General features: G+C 42.1%; 1 protein-coding gene across 1 annotated transcript in view; it reads right to left on the bottom strand.

Annotated features, from left to right (window-relative positions):
• The window catches only part of Galnt15 (polypeptide N-acetylgalactosaminyltransferase 15), a 192091-nt gene that overhangs the window by 131559 nt on the left and 45138 nt on the right, over positions 1-15394 (bottom strand). The window contains exons 4-6 of the mRNA XM_033756961.1: positions 13341-13477; positions 6265-6418; positions 3817-3928 (exon numbers count right to left, since the gene is read on the bottom strand). The gene's annotated coding sequence lies outside the window, so the exon portion shown is untranslated. The remainder of the gene's footprint in view (positions 1-3816; positions 3929-6264; positions 6419-13340; positions 13478-15394) is intronic.

Genomic DNA, 15394 nt, shown 5'->3' on the forward strand with positions numbered 1-15394 from the left:
CCCCGGAACCGGAAAAAAAAAAAAAAAAAGAAAAAAAAGAAAGAAAGAAACCTGAGAAGGGACCATCCCCAACTCTTTCTCTAGACATTACTAAGTCTGAGTTTGACTTTAACAAAAATCTGCCTCAGATCTCTGCTGGGCCCTGGGGTTAATGCCAGCAGGAAAGTGGGCAGGCTTAAGAGAAACCCAGAAAAATGGACAGTGCCCTAGTCCTGCACAATGTCCACCATGACTCTGACCTCTCTAATGGGACAAAATCCTATTCTTATTACAGCTCAGGCTGGGGATCACTGTCAGTTTGAGCCCAAAGCAGCTAATGTGACGCCTCTTTTCTCTGGGTTGAAAAAGGTGCTAAAGAAATAAGGACACTCAAAGATAAGTCCCAGGACAGCTCATGGTTTTGAAAATTGTCATATGCTTGCTGTGTATACTCAGACAAGTCATCTAATCTCTCCTTCACACAGCTTGCTTATAAGTAAAATAGAAATGCTACCTGTATCTACTCCACAGTGTGGTGATAAGGATTAAATAAGATTAAGCTTTTTTTTTTTTTTTTTGGTACTGGGGATTGAACTCAGGTCCTTTCACTTGTGAAGCAGGCAGCAAAACCACTGAGCCAAATCCCCAGCCCAAGACCAAGCTTTTATAACAAACAACCCACCATCTGGTACATAGTAAGTGCCCAATAATCGTTCACTACCAGATATTTCTCTTGAGAAAAAAAACTGAAATAGAATCAAATCATGTATTTCTACTGCTTTTACAGTTAGTGATTTTAAAACAATTTTCCCTGTACCCTTCATGTCATTTTTTATATTCATCCATATGTGTGCCTAATTCAGCTATTATGTCATCCTCTGCCCTGTGGTATGATTCCGTAAGGGCACCTGCTTCCAAGTTTGATCACATTTAAATTATGAACTTCTAAAAGGCAGCTTCCTTGGCTTGTGCCAAGGCCTGATTCCAGGAACACATGGGCATTTAATGTAATCTTAGCCCGGTGGCTTTTAACCATAGAACAAAATTCAAATTCAACTGAAGACATTTTAAATGTCTTGAGGTCATGAACCCTTTTGAGAATCAAATGAATTTTGTGGACCAATTCCCAGATGAATGCCCAGCCAAGTAAAATGTCCCTGTACTGGGTCCTCCTCCACCCCCATATGAGACTCTTTGAATTAAAGTCTCTAAAATAAGCCCAAGTCAAAACAGTTGCTAAGTACCTCCATATATCAGGCAGCTTCCGAAAATACATTTCAATTAATCTTTACAAATATACCCTTGCCTGTTGTGTCAGTTTCAAGATGTTAAGTATCATCCATGAAGTCACAGGGTAAAGTGGTTTCACTATCCTAGCTTATAAGCCCTCTCTGTTCCTTCATGACCCACCAACCAAGGCCATGGGCAAGAGCAAGCATTTTCATGTCAGTTCTGCCAGTGAGGAAACAGGCCCTGTGAGGAGAAGGTGCCCGAGTAAGTAGAGAGGGTAAAATAAAGTCAACCCCCGTATCCAGGAGAAGCCTTCATTTATTCATTCTGCCTTTATTTCCTTTATTTGGATCTGAATTCTAGCTCCTTTAGTTAGCTTCTGCTCTGTGCCCTTGAGCCTTGATTTGCCTATATGGATACTGAGGTTAGTTGAACAGTCACAGTGGGATTGTCCTACAGGTAAGATGGGCCTGTGTGACAACAGCACTCTATTCAGGGCCAGCACAAAATGGGCACTGGACAGGGGTCAGCTGCTGACAGATGTGATATACTTTAGGTCATAAAATGAGAATCCTTTAGGAGAAAAATAAATAAAGTCCTGCCCAGGGAAAAGGGCAGCCCAGGGTCCTGGGCTAATGCAGAGAACCTGCTCTGCTCTCCTCTTCCGACCACTCACCTGACACTTCTCCTTGTTTTCATGTTGAAAAGGGAAAAATACTTTCCTGGCAGTTGGAAGCAGAGCTTTTCCATTAATCTTCCCTTGGTATGTTTCACTGAAGTCTAAAATGACACAAAACTAACTCCAGAACCTCACACCAGGGAGGGTGGAAAGTACAGCCACAACACAGCCATTTCATCAGGGGACACCTAGGCACAATCACAGCTGTCCTCCAAAAGTACACAAAAAAGTAGCTCCCAGATGTAGCTGAACATAATCCTGAAAGTGAACTACAAGTTCTGGACTTCCAAGCAGAAGTGATAGGAAATGTGAAGGCTGCACTGGGGCTGCCTGAGCACATGAGCCCCATCTTCTGCCCCTAAAGTCCCCTTCAGGGGCTAGACCTCCGTTTTGTCTTTCAGTTTCCTTCCAGCCATGAAGGAAACTCTTCAAGAGGATTCCTTCTATTGGCCCAGCCTAATAACCCAGATATGAATACCTAGATTTGGAATGGGCCCCTCCACATTTATAGAACCAAATAAACATCAAGGGGAGAACCAAGCCAGTCCTGCTGGCCCAAAATCCAGCCAACACTGACTGGACTATGCCTTGAAGCAATCCCAGTATTTGGCAGAAAATCAGAGTCCATGATCAATGAGCTGGTTGCATTGCTGCCGGAGAATGAGCTACTGAGTGTGCCAGCCAGCCTCTCCTTTCACACCAGGTTGGAGTGGGGACGGCAGGGTCAGTCAGCCATTTGGAAGTTAAATCTTAGCTCTGAATACTGTTCCTGCTGTCTCAGAGGTGCTGGGCCAGCAAGAAAAGAAGACTGGGAGTAAAATGCTCTTAACCTGTGATCTCTCCTCCAAGAGCCTGGGCAAAGGGAGGATGGGCTGGCCCCACTCCCGGCTCTGCAATTCACATCACCCCAGCCTCTCCTTCACTGATTTCCATTCCCTTTCCCAACCCAAACCCCCAAAAAACGATCTTTCCTACTTAAGCCAAAGAGCAGAAATTCCCATGCCTTGACTCAAGGATAGGAACCCAAGAAGTCACAGACACTAAATCCTACTTTGGTGCTCCCCCACCCCACCTCTCCACAATCTGCTATTTCCCACTGGCTGTATGAACAAGTGGCCCCTGTAAAATGTAGTTTTATCATTGAAAAATGAGTTGTTCGGCAGTTTGCATGAATTAATGTTTGCAAGCAGCATCCTGACGCTTGACACACTGTAGACCTTTTCTTCCAGTCAATTAGATCTTTGAGAAGTGATGACAGTTGTATGTTGAGATGTTAGAGAGTAAGAAATATAATCTCTGTGCCCCTAGCCTTCTCCTGTTGAACACATTTATTGGGCCCCTTCACTGCACATCACCTTCTACTTCTCAGTCTTCTCCTGTACCCCATCTCCTGTCACAGAGGGAAATAGCTTAGATGTTAATCCTACTGGAATACTGGAAAATGAAGCTGTTTATCCTTCCTGGGGCATGGGTATTTTCTAAGAGGCCGTGGGGAGAGAAATGCTGGGTCTCAAGGATGTAATTACTTATAGTTGGATTCCAGTCACTAAAGCGTTTGGGGTTCTGTCATTTAGATGATCTATTCATAAAGTTAGTTCCAAGACAGTCATAAGCCAGATGCATCACTAGCCAAAAATTAGCAATGACCCACTGATGAGCAGCACAAGTTCAAACAGAAGTAAGAAAGAGTCCAGGTAGAAAAGGGTATGTAGGCTCTGTATTCCAAAGACGCCCTACTATCAGTAAAGATGCCAGGAGGAGACAATGAAGTGGGAACCATTCTGGCCATGAAGCAGAGGACTTTACATCCCCTATGCTTCATCCAAATGTGGCCCGAGTCCAGCACTCACTCTGGCTTGCCAGGCTTTCCATACAAGGGCCCACGAACAACTCTCTCCCAACAGTGTTTCCATCCAGCTACACCTCACCTCAAACCTTCCTCTCCTCTGCCATTACTCCCCATGAGACTGATCTGGAAGCCCTCCATTGTCCACGGCTCCTCTGTGTCCTCTACCTCCGCATCTTCTATCCATTGTGACCCTGCCAAGGACAGCATTCTGTCATCCATTCGGTCCACAAACATTTAAAGAAACTTGACTGCGGCAATGAGTGAGACCAATGAGACCCTGCTCACGACCTCTGCATTCTGGCTGCTGCCCTTGCACCCCTCCACCCCTATCTCGCCTGGACTGTCAGCATCCTAACAGTTCTCTTCACCAGCAATTTTTCTCTCCTCCCTCTAATCTATCCCCAAAGCTATTTTGATCACATTACTACCTAATTCTTCATTCCATTAGAGTAAAAACAAGGATAAATGACCTCAAAGAGTTGAGATAAGGATTAAAAGAGACCGTATTCTGTGAAAAATCTTGGCTAGACAATAAGTATTCAAGAACAATTTGTTTAATTCACCTGATTTGTTTGGCTTTTGCCAGGTTTTTTAGAAACCAGTTACCAATGATTCCCTGGATTCCAAGTATTCTTATATATCACCCCTTTTTATCTTCTTATCAGTGGTTCTTCATTATACTCACTTTTACCTAAGGAAACTGCAGTCAAGATCTAAAGTAATCTGTTCCTGATCCCTTGAAGAGAAACAGCATAGCTAAGACTCAGATCCAAGTCCTTCTGAATTCAAATTCTATGTAAAGTGTCAATACATTATATAATAATGAATGGATAAGGCCATAGAACTTCTCTCAGAAAGAAAGTGATTTCTTTCTGTCAACATAATGTTGGGTGGGAGGAGCTCCTCTCTTCACAAAACCAAATGAGAATCAAATGAGTTGTACCCCCAAATGGTAAGCTTGGGGTGAGGGATTGGAGATTACTGTGTCCAACCTCTTCACTTTATAGATGAGAACACTGAAGTCCAGAGAGACAATTTACTCAAATCCTGACAGTTAGTGACAGAATCTGGAACTACAAGCTTAATACCTCCTTGTTTTATTATTGAAAAAAAATAGGATCGATGCAGAAAATATAATGGCTTAATGGAATATCAAAACCGAACATTCTTGTAATGACTAATTCACCATATTTAAAAAAATTCAAATATTCCAGAAACATGCTGTCATGTTACTTTGTCTGTTCCCTTCTGAAGGGAACTGCTACCTCAACTCTATGGCAATCATTTATCCCTTTTCATTATATTATCACAAAAGCATGCATCCCTGGAACCATAGTTCAGTTTTTCCTGATTTTGAATTTTATAAATAATAACTTTCTTAGTTATTTTCTTTGTTGCTGAAACAAAATACTGGACACCCACAAGTTAAAGGAGGAAAGATTTATTTTTAGCTCACAGTTTGTAGAGGTTTCAGTCCATAGTCAGCTGGGTCCAAGGTAGGACAGCATGACAGAGGGACATTGCAGCAGAGAAACAGTTCATGGTATGGTAGGCAGAAGGCGGCAGCAGCAAGCCTGCCTTTCCCTTTTATCCTATCCAGGCTACAAGCCTACTGATTTGTGCTACCTATACCCAGGGCGGGGCTTCCATTTCCACACCCTTAATCCCAGTTATCATATTTTAAATCCACATTCACACATCCTATCCAGCCACCTCCAAAAATCCCTGCCTATAGCTGCCTAAGGCCATGGGGGAAAATCTAGATACAAGCCATAACAGTAACACTACACTACACATGCTTTTGTGCCTTACTTCTTTCACTAATTATTGTGTTTGTGAGTTTCATTCATGTTTTGTTTTGTTTTTGTAAGGGGGATCAAACTCAGGCCCTTGCGCTTGCGAGGCAGGTGGTGGAACCACTGAGCTAAATCCCCTGGCTTCACTCATGTTTTCATTGTAGCTACTATTCATTCATTTCCACTGTTGTATATTACTGTGCTGTGTTGAAGGGTCTCCCCAAAATTCGTATCAAACCAAAACCTCTTTCCTTTGCAGATGTGATCAGCCAAATTAGGGTGTGGTCCTAATCCACTGACTGGTGTCCCAAGAAGGCTAAGGCAGGAGGATCAAAATTTCAAGCCCAACCTGGGCAATTTAATGACTTAGCAAGACCCTGTCTCAAAATTTAAAAAGTGGTGGAGCTATATTATAAAGCAAAGCACCCAGATTCAATTCTGATTACTTAAAGCCATACAAATAGAGAACACCACGTGAGGTCAGAGGCAGATACTGCCAAGGGTTGTTGCCAACCCCAAGAGGTGAGAAAGGAATGGACCAGACTGCACCTCAGAGATTCTAGAAGGAACCAATCCTGCTGGCACTTTGATTTTAGACTTCTCATCTCCTCAATTGTGAAAGAATAAATTTCCATTAGTTTAAGCCACCGGGTTTGTGGCCTTAGGAAACTAATACAGAATTCCATCATTTAAATCAGCAACAATTTTCTTATAAATATATAATCAAGTACCTGATCCATGCTGCACTACTGGTAGTTTGGTCACTTCCATTCTTGGAGTATCACTGTGAGCTCTGTGTCCCGGTTCGCGAAAATATATATTTCTCTGGATGTCACATCTCCTTTACTACACTGCTTCCTAGCTGTTCCAGTAATGAAACACACTCTGAGGGAGGAGAAAGGACAATGATGCAATCAGCCAGAGCCTAAGTTTCTCCTTCCCCGGCTCTCCTGCACACATCCATCGCAGGCCCTGCAGTGACAAACCCAGCCATCACTTCCTGTTTACAGAATCCTCTTACTGCCTATGGCTCTGCCCCTGCCTCCAGTCAGGGCCTCTGACCTCTTTTTCAGACCTTTTCTTCCTTTGCTGGTTGCCTGAGTTTGAGGCTGAGTTGGATATTTCTTCTGTGATTATTCCTTTTTGCTCTCTGGACTCAGCCATAGCATCTCAGACCTCAAGTCCCTAACAGGAGCCTTTATTGCATGGGACCTTTCCTCACAAATTTTCCTCTCCACCTACCAGGAAATGCACTAGTTTTAGAGAATGGTTACCCCAGAAAACAGTGTGAGGCTGGGGACAGAGAAGACAAGGCATCGTGGGGGTAGGAGAAGCTAAGGTCTATGCTGGCACAACAGTGCAGAGGATTGCAATAGCATCTCCCAGTGGCCAAGTCACAAGGGGGAAAAAAAGAGAAAAGAATGTTTATGTCAACTGCCAAAGGGCTGAGGTAAATGGCTGTCTTCACTCCACGCTAGTTCTTGGAGATGAGTCACTTCCTAAACTTCCAGCACTGTGACTGCAATTGTTTATCTGACTTGAACACTGAGCTTGTTTTCATTGCTGCAATACCATCCCGAAGTGTACTGGGCTGCCTTTCTTCTGAGTTACAACATCCTCTTATTTTGATTCTGTAGTTCATGTGGATCCACTTTCCTAGCATTTGTATTACTCTGTACAACTTGTACTGGGAAATTTTGAAAATAGCAATATTGAAGTAAATAGAGTTATTTTTCTCTTTTATTTTTAGGGAAATCCTACTGCTTGGAATTTAAAATCAGATGACAAATCTCTGGTTAGCCCCACCTATTGGTGCTCTGTAGCCAGGAGCTGGATATTTCCTCTATGATGATTTTAGCAGTTGATGCTCCCTTTTGTGCAAACTCCTTGCACAGAGAAATTTTGGGAAGATAGTGGGGGAAGGAAAATGGGGTTTAAGAGTCAAAATGCTTAGAATTATGGTAAATGTAAAAATTGTACAGAGCCCTGAGCCATCAGTGATACCAGTCTTTTCTCCCAACTCACAGGTAACCAGGGGAGGGAAAATATCAGTCAGGATTCAGTCCAGGGACTATCAGTATGATGCGTGATACAGAAAAAGATTCACTGCGAGAATGAAACCTTAGTAACGGGGGAGCTGGTGAAGCCATCCATACGGTACTGTCACTTCCGCATTTGATGGGGGTCAGAAGTTGCTGTAGTTCTGTAGGCCTGAAAGTTGGGGAGAAAAGCTGGACATGAAATGGAGAAGAGCAAAGAAAACTGTCATCTACCAGGACAAATGGGAATTTGGGAGTGCAAACTGAAATACACAGCGAACAAGTGTGACGCAAATCAGTCTCTTGCCATCTGCAGACTCAATTGTGCGGGTTACCTGTTATCCGGGCTCCTTACCACAGGGATGCACAGGCGCTTGGTCAGGGTTCGGAGGAGCTTCATGAGGAAGCCAGGGGGAAGTTGAGAAGATACGAGCCCAGCTGCTGCCTTGCACCAACAGGCCAGTTCTAGGCCAGCTTTGGTTAGTTATTGCTATGTAAGAATTCACCCCAAAATGTAGTGGTTTAAAGGACATTGATTCTCATTTGTGTAGAGTTTGCTGTCATCCTGCTAATCTAGTCTGGTATCAGTTAGATGGCTTTGTTTCAAGATGAATATCCAGGTAAGCATGACTGCTCATTGATCTGGGACTAGAATCTGCTATATCTATGTTCATTGTTGCTAGGAGGTGACAGCCGCCTCAGACAACCTCTTCTCATGATAACGGCAAAAGTGCAAGAGTAGCAAACAGAATCAGGTATTGTCCCTTAAGACCAGGGCTCAAATCTGCCATATCATCACTTCTACCCATATTCCACTGGCCAAAGTCTAGGTTAGAGAAGTACAGGGCCAGGGATTTAGTTCAGTGGTTCCTTCGCCCGCCTTGCAAGCGCAAGGACCCGAGTTCGATCCCTGGTATCAAAAAAATAAATAAATGGGGCCTTCCTGGTCTGTTGTCGCGCAGGCCAGGAGAATGGAAAGATATCCCCTGCTCCTGGGTAGGAAGAATCAACATAGTGAAAATGGCCATACTACCAAAACTACTATATACATTCAATGCAATGCCAATTGAAATTCCAACACTATATTTCACAGAACTAGAAAAAAGAATCCAAAAATTCATTTGGAACCACAAGAGACCTAGAATAGCAAAAGCCATTATAGGCAACAGTCACATGGCACCAGGTGTAACAATTCCCAATTTGAAACTATACTACAAAGCCACTGTGATAAAATCAGCATGGTACTGGCAAAGAAATAGGCCTGAGGATCAATGGAACAGACTGGAAGACACAAAAACAAATGCAGATGTACTCAGCTACCTCATCTTCGACAAAGGAGCTCACCATCCTCAGTGGAGGAAAGATAGCCTCTTTAATAAATGGTGTTGGAAAAACTGGATATCAACCTGTCACAGATTAAAATTAGACCCTTATCTTTCGCCATGCACTAAATTAAAATCCAAATGGATTAAAGATCTAAATATTAAAACAGAAACATTAAACTTGCTGGAAAGTAAGTTAGGCAGAACTCTGGAAGACATTGGTATAGGAAAAGACTTTATGAACAAATCCTCAGTAGCACGGGAACTAGCAGAAAGAATCAACAACTGGGATCTCATCTTACTAAAAAGCTTCTGTACTTCAAAAGAAACCATTAGCAGAACTAAGAGACAATCTACAATGTGGGAAAAAATTTTTACCAGCTGTACCTCAGACAAAGGACTATTATCAAGGATATATAAAGAACTCAAAACAATCAGTCCCCCCAAATATAAAGACCCGATCCAAAAATGGGCATCCGAAATGAACAGACATTTCTCATACAAAGAAGTGAAAGCAGCAAGAAAATATATGAAAAAATGTTCCACATCACTGGTCATTCGAGAGATGCAGATGAAAACAACACTGAGATTCCACCTCACCCCACAAAGAATGGCTGCTATCAAGAAATCACACAATAACAAATGTTGGCGGGGTTGTGGGGAGAAAGGAACCCTCCTCCATTGTTGGTGGGAGTGCAGACTAGTGCAACCACTATGGAAATCAATATGGAGATACCTCAAAGAGCTTGGACTGGAGGTTCCATTTGACCCAGCCATCCCTCTGTTGGGTATCTTTCCAAGAGAACTAAAAGAATCATATCACAGAGAAGTATGTGCACCCATGTTTATAGCGGCACAGTTTGTAATAGCTAAATCTTGGAAACAACCTATTTGCCCATCCGTTGGAAACTGGATAAAGAAGTTGTGGTTTTTCTATAAAATGGAATATTACTCAGCCATAAAGAGCGAGAGAATAGATTCATTCATAGGAAAATGGATACATATTGAAGATATACTCCTAAGTGAAATAAATAAGTCCCACATGTGTAAATACCAAATAGTTTCCCTGGTGTGAATATTCTGCAACAATGCATAAGATTCTAATAAGATTACTGACATTTAGAAATGGGAGGAAAGGAGCTAAAGGTGTAGGGAAGGTGTGATACGTAGGGGAAGAACAAAAAGGGAAAAGAAAAAAATGTGAGAGAATGAAAAGATGAAAATAAAGTGTTTGTAGATGGGGAGGGGAGGAGGGGGTGAAGGGAGGGCAGAGGTAAGGGGAAAAAATGAGAATCAAGACTTGCCATGTAAAGTTACATGATCCCAACAATGAATGTAACTGTACTGTATCCCTAAAATGTACCAATAAACTCAATAAAATTTAAAAAAATAAAATAAAATAAATAAATAAATGAATAGATTAGGGAAGTACAAATATACATAGGAAATATAGATGGCAAAAGGGAAAGAATCGGAATCAATAATTTATATCATCATCTTATTATTATTATTAAGCAAATAACTGTCTTCAGGTTCTCCCTTATATTTCTGAAGCTCAGGATTTAAATTTTTCAGAAGAAATGCAGAAATGATTGGCTATTTCAGAGGTGAGCAGTTGACTGAGCAGATGGCACTCAAAGGTAAATTTCTGATGTATTTCTCTGCTCTCCTAATGCCTGTAAGTCACACCCTGCCCATAATATCGACCCTCAATCGCTCTGAGCCAGTGATATACATCCATTTACTGGTCTCCTTTCCAGCAGCAACTCCACGCCTCAAACATGAGTTGGTGTACCTAAAGTCTAACCTATGGGGCCAAAGGCCCACTCTGAATTCTGTCTTCTGTTCCCTAACTGAGCATCTTGCCTGAGGACATTTTATCTCCATACACAGAATTTGGACTATAATTCTTAAGGATGTTAGGGACAGACCATGCCTCCAGGGAGAAAGGTCCACTCTCTTTTGTGTCTCAGGGATGTCAGAAGCCTGCAGTTTAAATTTCCTTAAGTGTCTGCATCCTATGTCTCTTATTTGTTCATGTGTCATTTTGTAAAGGGTTTTGTTCCTATGATGGGAGGTATCATCCATATTTACTCTCTTGGGTGAGCTTTAAGCATTGTTTTTTTCTTTGGGAAAAAAAAATTAAAAATATTTTTTGGAACAGAAGTTAACATTAGTCAACTGAACTCCCAGTAAGTGGGACAATCCTCCAGCCCTTCCCTAAAAGAACCTTTTACTTCCAGAATCTTAACACAACAATAGCTTCAAATCCAAACCAAATTCCATTAACATTTCTCCACCCCAGAACAAACTTCTTTAGGAAAACAAGTCCTGTAGACTTCATGTGTAAATATGCATAGGGCCTGGCCCAGTTGAAGCTCAAAATATCTTTGTTAATTAAATGAGTAAATTCTAAACCTCCCTGACAGAGTCCATGGTGGTAACATTTCTAAAACCAAAAACACTATTAGGCTAAGTTGCTGTGGTTTAGGTTCTCATGGAAACCTACTTTACAGGGCTCAATTAATTCTATGCAAAATTATGACATGGCCAACAATTCTGGAGGTCTAAGGGTCTCAACTCTGGATACTTGCCCTGGAACTCTCTTGACCTGTTTTTGTAACTTCTCCTCATGATGAAAAATGTAGATGGAGTTTTAGGGTATTTTTTTGGTTCACAATGATTTTTTTTTCACAATTATTTACTGAACATCTTTTATAAGGCAGGGATTATGTGTTAGGTGTTAAAATTTTAAATTTTAAAAAGCATGATAACTGTCCTTAGGGAATTCACAGTCTAGTGGTGGAGATGCACATAAAAACTGATGACTCTTGCACAGCATGACAAATTCCAAAATGCCTTGGAAATCCAGAGGCAGTACCCCTTGTTCTTCCTGGAAGAGGTAACATCTGAGATGATTGGTAGTGGACAAACAAAAGCTGGCAGTGAGGTGCAGTTCCACCAGAGGGAACAGCACGTACAAAGACTTAGTCTGGACATCAGGGGACCGTCTTACATCATGGAGCTATGTGGCTGGGGAAGAAGATGTGAGCCTGGGTGTGGACAGAGATGTAGCCAGAGAGATAATGGGAGCTGGACTGTGCCTGTCAACTCTGAAGTCCAGTTGAGAAGTGCTGATTTATCCTGAGAGCAGTGGAAAGACATGTTTGCGAAGGAGGAAATGAACTGATCAGATTTGTGATTTAAAATGATACAGGAAATAATACACAGAATCAACAACTGGGGTCTCATCTTATTAAAAAGGTTTTGCATAGCAAAAGAAACCACCAACAGGGTGAAAAGACAACCCACAGGGAGGGGGCATCAAGATATATTATACACAAGTACAAATTCGCTAAGATGAATATGATTATATATCTAAAATGTACCAATACAGTTAAGCAAAAAATGATATGGACTCAAATTAGGGAGATCAGTTATGAGACCAGCACAGTTATCCAACCAAGAGAGAAGGGAGATGTCCAGACATGAGCTATAGAGATCTAGAGGTCCTGCTCAGTGACAAGGTATTTGTTGGGCAGGGATTCAAGTGCCAGTGCCCCACACCAGCATCGGTTTATGAGCCTTTATCATTTTCCAAGCTCGGGCTACTTTCATCCTCAACTTAAATTTCCTCCTTTGGTGATTGTTTTATCCAGCCAAGTTTGAAGCTTTTTGATAGCTTTCCAGTACATCATTTTCAGGTTCTTATTTCTTTTTAAGTGGAAAACTGGGGATTTTTCATACTTGAAACTCAAGTTTGGATGAATGATCTTGTTGAAACTTCTCCCAAAATATTGACTTTGGGTAAAGACCAAATCTGAATTTTAGGCTGAAGTTCAACAACAGTTTTGGACATCTTTGTTGTTTCTTCTCTTTACAAAGAAAAAAAAAAATACTGTGAGCTAAGCAAAGAAGAGCAGAAAGTAGAAGAGAAGAAGCAGGAAGGGGAGACAGAGGGTACCTGAATAATAAAACAGCATCAAGTGAAACTCCCTCATCCTGTAGGAAACAGCAGTATCAAATTCTGACCCCCAGATCAAAATGTGAAAGATTCAGTATTCCCATTTGCACTTGAATCCACTTCTGCTCTCTCCCTTCCCTTGGCTTCTTGCCACTAGCCTAGAAAGGTGATCATGAATCATTCCCCATGGAGAAGCAATCATTATGTAAAATGAACATTTTTCTTTGGTCTGTGCAGGTCTACAGCCCTAACTGTCTAGGTCTGATTCTGAAGCTCTGGAAGGCCTAGTGTAACTCATGAACATAGCTTATTTATTTTCCCCTTGTAAGACTATTAGTGCACCATACCACTGTAAAACTGAGGGATATAAAAGAGAATAGTTCTATTCCTCATAATTATGTGGGCTCACCAGGTGCTCTAATACCTCTTTGGTGTTGGCTGGGTACTGAAATGATTTTAAAGTCCTCACCAGCTTTACTTACATGGCTGTCAGCCGGGAGCAGGGCTGGGTTGCTGGCTGCAGGCCTCCATGATCCTCCTCCACTCAGGCTTCTCATGTTAGGAAGCTAATTGAGCTTCTTCACAGCATGGAGGCTGGGTTCTAAGACGGTTTCAATAGCTGAAAGTGAAAGACAGAGTTCAACACGTAAAGTACTTGTGCTGTGTTCTATGTGTTAAGGCCAGTCACATAGCCTTTCCAGAGTCGAAGGGGGAGGAAGTAGCAAGAAGACACTGCATATAAGGGCATCTTGGATGCAAGGTGTAACTGTGACCATCAATGGCAGAAAGAAGAAAAACAGTCAGAAGAGGCTGGATCCAGATGTTAAAAGGTCATACTCAGTGATCCCTGAGGAAGTTTCCATAAGGAGGCAAGAACCAAGCCTTTTAAGAAGCCCATTGGTCTTGATCCCTGAGAGTGATCATAAATATCCTCACTGTAAAAATTCTCTTTAATTTCGGCTCAGCACACAAGCTGACTCTGAGGAAAGCAGTCATTCTAGTTTTCAGCAAAATAAGTTGCCAAGTTCTAGGTCATGAAAGCCTGACCACATCTGAACCAGTATCCCTGAACTGGCAGCGACGGAGAACACCTAGCATGAAACCCTGTCCTGCAGGACCATGTCCTACTGAGCACTGAATAACCAACACTCGCAGAGCCTCACTTTTGCAGATGTTTAATACAGAATAAACTGAGAGACAGATGGAGAAGCAGAAAGATGCTCATGACAAAGCAAGCAGAGAGAAACTCTTAAGGAAAAAAAAAACAACAACCGTGTTATGAGGATGACGGAGTCAATGAAATAGAAAGAAACAAATTTGGAAGAACAAAGTGTTGGGACACCAGAGCAACTGCTGGGTTGAGTGGTGAGCGCACTGAATTGTTTTCTATCTGACCTCATCTCCTAGAACTCACCCCAGCTTCCTGTGCTTCTTCTTTGTGTTCCTGAGATGTACCTAAGTTCTCAGTTAGGGGCGTTGCACTATTCGATCGCATGTGTGTAAGATTCTGTTCTCAGACCCTCTCCTATCTGGTTTCTTGAGAATTCTCAAGGCTTAGTTATAATGCTGTCTCCTCAGAGGTCCTCCAGAACAAGGCTTCCCATCGCTGGCCCTTAACCATCTGTGACTATTAATCATGATATGTCAACTTGAGTGGATTAAGATTAGTGAAGCACAGTTCTAGATGTGTCGGTGGATGACTGACATGTAGGTCAGCACACTGAGGGAGAAGACCCACATCCACCCCATTATGGGTGGCACTAAACAATAGGCTTATAACTTGAATGGAATAAAAAGGGAAAGAAAGAAATGTGCTTATTTTGAAGAGCTCAACTCTTCCTGAGCAAGTGTGTCCTTTATTGCTCTTGCCTTTGGACATCAGTCTCCGTATCTCCAGTTTCCTAAGCCTTCTGATGTAGATTTGCACCTGAGACGCTCCAGTAAGTTTCCCTTGATCTTGGACTGCTGCTGCACCCTTGATCCATCCTGTTCTGTGCCTTCCATCTTCTTGGGCTGAACAGTTACTGGACTTCGACTCTGGAAAGGCTATGTGACTGGCCTTAACACATAGAACAGATGGCCATTGTGGGATCTCCCACCTCTGATCCTGTAAGTCTACCTAATAAATTCCCTTGCACAATTATACATATATCTTCTACTGATTTTGTTCCTCTAGAGAATGCTAATACATCCTCTTTCTCATACCATTGGGTACTTTCTTCATAGCACTTACCACCATCTGAAATCGCTTTGTTCATTTTACCCTTTATTATTATCAACCCTCACTTATGTGGAAGTACCATGTGAGCAGGGACCCTATAAATCTTGTTCACCACTGGAGTCCCCAGAGTTTAGAATACAGTCTTGTACACGAGGGAGGTGGTTTTACTACATTTGGGGTGATGGGGATTGTTATGGCTTTTATCTAAAGTCCCCCAAAGACTCATGTGCTCAAAAGTGGGGTCTTGGAAGGTGATTGGGATTATGGGGGCTTACAGGTCACTTGCTGTCAGGACGTAGGATCTGGTCATAAGAG

The sequence above is a fragment of the Fukomys damarensis genome, unplaced genomic scaffold (assembly GCF_012274545.1).
Source record: "Fukomys damarensis isolate Sample0158 unplaced genomic scaffold, DMR_v1.0_HiC HiC_scaffold_28, whole genome shotgun sequence".
NCBI classification, from domain to species: domain Eukaryota; kingdom Metazoa; phylum Chordata; class Mammalia; order Rodentia; family Bathyergidae; genus Fukomys; species Fukomys damarensis.